The sequence below is a fragment of the Moschus berezovskii genome, chromosome 1 (genome assembly GCF_049115385.1).
Source record: "Moschus berezovskii isolate FMDL1 chromosome 1, NW_MosBer_1.0, whole genome shotgun sequence".
NCBI classification, from domain to species: Eukaryota; Metazoa; Chordata; class Mammalia; order Artiodactyla; family Moschidae; genus Moschus; species Moschus berezovskii.
Genome location: NC_142460.1, coordinates 124,774,227 through 124,782,524, shown reverse-complemented (window position 1 = coordinate 124,782,524; position 8,298 = coordinate 124,774,227). Strand labels below are relative to the sequence as shown.

Below are 8,298 nucleotides of genomic sequence, written 5' to 3'. Positions count from 1 at the left end.
TCTTTATAGCGGTTTTAAATAATTTTACTTTTTTAGGTAAAATGTGTTTGTCTCAACTCCAAATAATTTTATATACTAAATTCATTTCATTTCTAGAAATGATCATTGAGAGTTGGTTATAATAATTAGCTCTTCACTGGTGGTTCAAATGGTAAAGAATCTGCTTGAAATGCAATAGACCCGGGTTTAGTCCCTGGATTGGGACGATCCCCTAGAGAAGGAAAAAGCTATCTAATTCCCCTATGCTTGCACATAGAATTCCATTGACAGAGGAGACTGGTGGGCCACAGTCTGTGTGGTTACAAAGAGTCCAAACATGACTGAGCCACTAACACTTACGCTTTTTCTTCACTATCATACTTATCAAGCAAAAAATACAAAATAATATTCTAAAGACAAAGAAAAACTGTGCATTGCAGAATTATTTTCTCTCATGAAGTATCAGGCAGATGGTTGAGATCACTGTGGTTCTTGATGAGTGGGAAGTAAGAACATCTCCACATTGTACTAATGATAAATGTCCACAAACAAGTACATTTTTAGTGTAAAATTTGGTAGAAGCCCAATGTTCCATTTTATAGTGAAGTGTTCGTGTCAAGTAGTCCTGGCGGGCATGAGTCTGTTCTACGCTCTGGCTAAAGAGGCATCTTCCAGGCCCCTCCACAAGGGTGAGGCCCATGGCATCTCCTGTCCTGTCTGCCCTCCTGCATGCAGCTACATTCTCTGCGAACTCACCTCTGGGAAGCTCAGGGAGGCCCTGTTACTGCCTGTTCTTGGCCCTAGTCTCAGACCTTCTCAAGGAACATGGGGGAGACTGGCTAAGTGCACTCAGCTCGTGGCCCCACTGATGAGCTTCCCTCCACCCTGTGTCAAGTAGTCCTCATTCTGAGATTCTCTAATGATGCCTGATCCATATCATAGGCTTGGAATTCCTATAATATTTCATTAGGCCTGTCAACCGAATTTATCCATAAATGAGAATAAATGAGCATGTCAGCATAAGTTATTGTGGTAATTTGTGAAACTGCTAATGATATATTTTCTGAACTCATAAAAGGAAAGAGCTATGTCATTAAATTCCTACACAATAATTTTATTTTATGTAGTATGTGAGCTGATATTTTATCAAAAACAACACCCTGTTGTATCAGTGAACTGAAGATGAACAATTAAATGTTCCAGTGAAGGAAGTCTGATGGTATTTAGAAGTAGTTGAGACAAAGGAATGTGAAGTTAAAAAAAGAAGTGATTATTTTGAAGTAATTGGATTTTTTCTAAAATTTCTCCTACCTGTATATTTTATTTATCTCAGTAAGAGTATCATTACTGGCTCTTTTCCTCAAAAAAAGTTGTCAGATTCATAAGGTTTGGAGTGGACTGATATTAAACCTGAATGATAGGTGGAATCACTGATTTCATAAGAAATCAGTGGGTGCTTTACTTACACTTTACTGATGCTTACTGGGTGCTTTGGGCTAGAGGACCTTACGTTAGAAGCTGGGTATTCACTTAGATATGAGATTCCCTATGCTGTAGATCCTATAACTTAAACATGAATATAGGAGACATACATAAAATAAAAACTGAGTTCTCAAATGAGTGCATTAAAAATACCATAAATCTTTAGAAAGACCACAAACATAGAGGAATGTGATAGTTAAAAAGGCTTTGTGGGGAGGAATGTCTTCAGTTGAGACATAAAGCAAAGGCAGTAATAACTTTAGTATGTTCAACATTCAGAAAACGAAGATCATGGCATCTGGTCCCATCACTTCATGGGAAATAGATGGGGAAACAGTGGAAACAGTGTCAGACTTTATTTTTTTGGGCTCCAAAATCACTACAGATCCTGATTGCCGCCATGAAATTAAAAGACGCTTTCTCCTTGGAAGGAAAGTTATGACCAATCTAGATAGCATCTTAAAAAGCAGAGACATTACTTTGCCAGCCAAGGTCCGTCTAGTCAAGGCTATGGTTTTTCCCGTGGTCATGTATGGATGTGAGAGTTGGACTGTGAAGAAAGCTGATCCCCGAAGAATTGATGCTTTTGAACTGTGGTGTTGAAGAATACTCTTGAGATTCCCTTGGACTGCAAGGAGATCCAACCAGTCCATTCTAAAGGAGATCAATCCTGGGTGTTCATTGGAAGGACTGATACTAAAGCTGAGACTCCAATACTTTGGCCACCTCATGAGACGAGTTGACTCACTGGAAAAGAGTCTGATGCTGGGATGGATTGGGGGTGGGAGGAGACGGGGACGACAGAGAATGAGATGGCTGGATGGCATTACCGACTCGATGGACATGAGTTGAGTGAACTCCGGGAGTTGGTGATGGACAGGGAGGCCTGGTGTGCTGTGATTCATGGGGTTGCAAAGAGTCGGACACGACTGAGTGACTGAACTGAACTGATGCTTTACATTTCTACAGAAATTTTATATGTGTTATTTAATTTGCTCCTTACAAGAACCATGAACATTATTAATTTGCTCAGTGTTTAAGTTATTGAACCTCAAGGAATTTTTGGTAGCGATAGGAATCAAATTCAGGTATTTTGTTTTGTCATTGATTCTGTTTGTAATACAGTGCTCCTCAGTGGAATGCTTAGACTATCAGATAAACTCTCTGGAGGAGACTTCATCACCAAAATTATGGAAGTAGTGTCATAGTAAACAGTATGGGACCTGGTGTGCAGATTTTGGCTTTATTCCATTTTAGTTATGTGACCTCTGGCAAATTTCTGCAGTTCCATTTAATCTATAAATTGTTAAAAATAATATTGCTCATATGATTGCTTTGAGGACTGATGAAGTAATATCTGCAGTCAATAAACTAGTATCTAACTGTATCAAGTCAATAGTTCTCAAATTTTGGGTTTTAGGACCCTTCTACAAACTTAAAAATTGTTGGGCACCCTAATGAATATGTATGTGGGCTATTATTAATACTTGCCATAACAGGATTTTAAAATAATTTTATACTTAATTAATTAAAAATTATAGCAATTTTTATATAAAAAAGCAATTTATATAGCAATTATATTAAAAAGTATATCTTTTAAGTTAAAATAAATATTTTTTAAGGAAAAGTAACTATATTTCCCAGACCAAAAATTTAGTTAAAAGAATGGCTTTGTTACATTGTTACATTTTTGTGAGTCTGTACTATTTGCCATAATAAAACAGACATGAGTTACCATATCTTTTTCTGTATGCAATCTGTTGTGATAAGTTGTTTTTGGGGAAGTATATGAAGAGAATCTGCTCATAAATAGATTTGTAGTTGGAAAATGGAGAAATACTTTTAAAAGTTTTTCTGATAATTGTGGATATTCTTTGGTAGAACATCAAATCTTGACAAATGATAGTTTCCTAAAGCTTGGTTGCAATGTGGGATTTGAAACTATATCAATGAACTTTCAGAGCTCTGTTACATTAAAGTCCTTTGATCTGTAATATACTTGGAATGGATATTTTATGATGCATAGTCTCATAACATCATGCATTGGTCACTTGAAAAATATTGGTTAAGTGATTGTGCTATCTCCCAAATGTTGCCACATTTCATTATGCAACATTCAAAAATCACATTCATTAATGTCACCACTGATCATATTAGAAAAATCTTTATTTATTGGGAAATTCCTAAACCTGTCATGATAGATGCAAGTTTTTTATACTTGCTTAAAATTCTGAATTTTATTATTAACAAATAATAGTTTTCCTTGAAGTATGAACTCACTGTATTCCTTTCTGTCAAAATTTCTGCCAGATAATCTTCCAGATAATTGTAGATTGTCTGTCAGTTCTTTCAAGTAAAAATTATTTTCTATGTAAAGCACAACTAGTACCACTCAAATCAAATAATCATACATCTGATTTTCCTGGAGATGACCATCTTACTTTAGTATATAGCAGAAGTGCATATATAAATTTTCTGTTTTATCACAGGGAGGAGTAAAAAAGACATATTCATGGGTTGTGATTTAGTAAAATTAATATATTTTTTTGCACTGTGGATAATCTTCAGTGAATCTGATTTTTTTTTCTTTTTTAACTGTGTATGATGGTAAAGGATTCAGTTTGGTACAAGTGTCTTGATTTTTGGTGAGACACTAACAGTTTTCTCCACCATTGCTTTTGCACCTTCAGTGCAAATGGTAAATGACATTTTAGTATTACAAAAATAGATTTGACTTCATGAACTCAGTGATAGTGCCTTAGAGACCTCCAAGATCCTTGACCAGATTTTTGAAAACCACTGTACCAGATATTCATATTATATAGTATTATTATCATGAAAGAAAAGCCAAGGTTTGTGCAAAGAATTAGCAGAGTGGATAAATATGAATGGCATATTCCCATGGGAAATACACTTGGGGGAAGTAAGAGTCAGTTGTACAACTGTCAGTTGTAGAGAGTTCTGTGTTATAAAGAACTGTCTGAAATAAACATTTTCTAAAAAAAGGACCTAAATTTTCATTTGTTTTTCACAATATATCAGGATGTCTCCATGAAGCACAGAGGAATAATTTTATCCAAAAAATGGACAGCAGTGTCAAGTGGATTTAGGACATATAACTCTATACTCCACTCAGTGTTTGTGGGTTTGAGTTGTTCACTATTGTTCAAGTGTAATCTTTTTGTGTGAATAGTTTTGTTAGACTAGATGTGCATGTCTTTATACAATGTGTATCCTCCACGAAACTCAATCTAAAAGACAAAATATTATATATACTTACTTAACAATTATTTGCTACTACACAAGACATATTTTATAGGTAAACTTGGTGTATGTTCCATAACATAGACCCCAAAAGTGTGGTTGTATCCTTCAGTTCAGTTCAGTTCAGTCGCTTAGTAGATGTAATATTTGGAAATTATATCAAGATGGCATTTATTTTATATGCTTCTAATAAGAAGTATTATCTGAATCCTTCTATATGGTCTCATTTAAAATATTTATCTGGAAAAGAAAATTAACTAAGTTATTCATATCTATTGGGTTCATTGCACTAGAACCATTCTTAAAATTTAGAATTATCTTGTTTATATAAAACTTTGTATTTTGCAGTAAACTTTTTGATACATTATCCTTTCATTCAATATTCTTAAGATCCTCTGAAATCTGAGCTCTTATCTTTAACTTTTCTTCCTAACTGATCCTCAGGCCACAAAACTGAGAATTGAGAATCGAGCATTTAACAGAAATCTTATGAATTTTTTAGTCCTAAAATAAATATGCCATACTTACCTTCATTTTATATTAAAAGTGTACAATTTGTCACTCAGCTGTATACAACAAAAATGTTAAAACCTTCCTTCAAACACTTTTTAATCTGCCATGGTTAAATGACATTGCAAAACTATGGTTAAAATGTTTGCAGCTCAGCCTCTGTTTGCCAGCAGAGGTTGCTCTTAAGTTAGCAATTTGAGATTAAATCATGTCAAGAATATTAAGCAGGTGAATGGAAGCTGCATTATGATGCAGTTATGCAGAAGTTATTTTTAAATTGAATAATAACTACCTTAGTGACTCTTACATGTGTAAATCTACATATTATCAGAAATTATGCTCTTTACCAAGATACCTCTGAAGTATAGCAGAAAGTGACATTCTTGAAATGAAAACTGTTTATTGGCTAGCCAGTCACTAAGAATTACTGATTTAGAAAATTCAGAAAAAAAAATTATGGATTATCAAGATGGGTTTATAAAATCACAGCATATTCTAATTATAGCTTTTTGGTTTTGTTAAAAATATGTGCAAATCTGTGCACATCGGTTTAAATAAATGTAAAGTGAAAGTTGCTGAGTCATGTCCGACTCTTTGTGACCCCATAGACTATACAGTCCATGGAATTCTCCAGGCCAGAATACTGGAATGGGTAGCCTTTCCCTTCTTGAGGGGATCTTCCCAAACCAGGGATACAACCCATGTCTCCCCAGGTCAGAATGCTGGAACTGGTAGCCTTTCCCTTCTCCATTTGATCTTCCCAACCCAGGGATAGAACCCAGGCCTCCTGCATTGCAGGCAGATTCTTTACCAGCTGAGCCACAAGGGAAGCCCAAGAATACTGGAGTGGCTGGTCTATCCCTTCTACAGTAGATCTTCCCCATCCAGGAATCAAACCAGGGTTGCCTGCACTGCAGGTGGATTCTTTACCAACTGAGCTATAAGGGAAGCCCAATAAATATAAAAGTGCAGGTAATTGCACATATGTGAGAAAAACATTTTGTTATAAATTTTAAATTAAAAAAAAATTACCTGGTGATAAGCCAAATGGATATAACTAAGCAGTGATGCATAGACTATTTTATTTTTTGCATAGACCCATAAATGTGCCAAGTTCATTTCAAAAAGAACAGTTGTAGAGTTTGAATTCCCTTGTGGCAATTCAGATATATAAAATTAATTAAATCCAATGCTTCATTAAAATGATACTTTAAAAACCTATTTAATTTTAGAAGTTTTAACATGTCAGAGAACATTATGAAGTATAACTTTTATCTTTCCTGTTAAAATACTGAAACATTAAGGAAATAAAAAGTTCTTATAGTAATATGATATATTCCTTTGAAAATATGCATTTGAAACCAAGAAGCATTTGAAATACCATTTAAAATCACCTAAGTAGTAATAATAGATTATTTATAACAATGATCTATTTTGGGTTGAGCAAACTTTTCCTCTAAAGAACCAGGAAGTAAATAATTTAGGTTTTGTAAGCTATATGGTCTCTATCATAACTGTTTAAGCTTATGGCAGAGAAAAACAGCCATAGAACATACGTAAAGGAATGAATGCAATTTGTTTAAATAAAACTTTATTTACAAAACAGCTGGTGGACCAGATATTGTTTGTGGACAGAAGTTTGCCAATCCCTGGTCTATATCAAAATATTATAGAAAAACCAATTAAAATTATTTTTATTAATAAATTTTTATTTTAACAACACTTGTTTCACAGCATTTGTTGAGGACATGATATTTATTGTCCTACTTTATGTACAGTTATATTTATATGCTTTGGTTATCAGTGATTTTACAACTGATGCCATAGATTATATACTTTATATATATATATTTTTTTTTCATTCCAGTATTACTACTTTTTATAAGTAAACATTATATACAAAATTTAAGTTTAAAGTGTCACTCTGGGAGAGAAGGGTCAAGATGGCGGAGGAATAGAATGGCGAGACCACTCTCTCCCCCACAAATTCATCAAAAGAACATTTGAACTTGGAATAAAGTCCACAAAACTTAAAAAAAAAAAAAGTCGCAGGGACTGTGATCGCCAAATACCTGGTCACCTGAGCTGCTCAGACCGGGCAGGCCCAAAATGCAGGCACAACCAAGTCTGCACCTTTGTGGAGTATCCGAGAACCTGAACTTGAGCCGCTCAGACCTGGGAAGTGCACAAAACCCAGCGCCGGCCTCGGTCAGTTCCCGGCAGAGCAACCTAGAGCCTGTGTAGTATAGACTGGGACAACATACGCGCTGTGAGCGGGGGCAAAACCAGTGTGGCCGAGATGCTGTGAGCACTCCCCACGGATGCCAGAGATATTTGTCTACAGTGTTCCTCCCTTCCCAGAACAGGACTGAACAACTGAGCCTTAGAACGTGTCCACCCGCCCCCTAGTGTCAGGGCGGAAATTAGACACTGAAGAGACCAGCAAACAGAAGCTAAAACAGAGGGAACCACCTTGGAAATGACAGATAGAGAAGTCTAGAGGCTACTCCAAGAATAAGACCAAAAACAAGAAGCAAGAGGCTTAAGCCAGAAACCTGAGAGCACCAGAGAACTCCTGACTTCAGGGAACATTAATTGATAAGAGCTCATCAAACACCTCCATACCTACACTAAAGCCAAGCACCACCCAAGGGTCAACAAGTTCCAGAGCAAGACGTACCACGCAAATTCTCCAGCAACACAGGAAAATAGCTCTGAGCTTCAATATACAGGCTGCCCAAAGTAACTCCAAACCTACTGACATCTCATAACTCATTACTGGACACTACTTTGCACTCCAAAGAGAAGAAATCCAGCTCCACCCACAGAACACTGACACAAGCTTCCCTAATCAGAGAACCTTGACAAGTCACCCATCCAACCCCACACACAACGAGGAAACTACATAATAAAGAGAACTCCACAAACTGCCAGAAGACGGAAAGGCCACCCCAAGCAAAGCAATATAAGCAAGATGAAGAGGCAGAGAAATACCTAGCAAGTAAAGGAACAAGATAAATGCCCACCAATACAAACAAAAGAGGAAGATATAGGGAATCTACC

The 8,298-nt window shown here is 35.9% G+C and overlaps 1 non-coding gene across 1 annotated transcript; it reads right to left on the bottom strand.

The window, feature by feature from the left end:
• Positions 1-448: 448 nt before the first annotated feature.
• On the bottom strand, positions 449-864 carry LOC148778843 (Nuclear RNase P). The gene has a single exon (XR_016038467.1).
• Between the last annotated feature and the right edge of the window lie 7,434 nt (positions 865-8,298).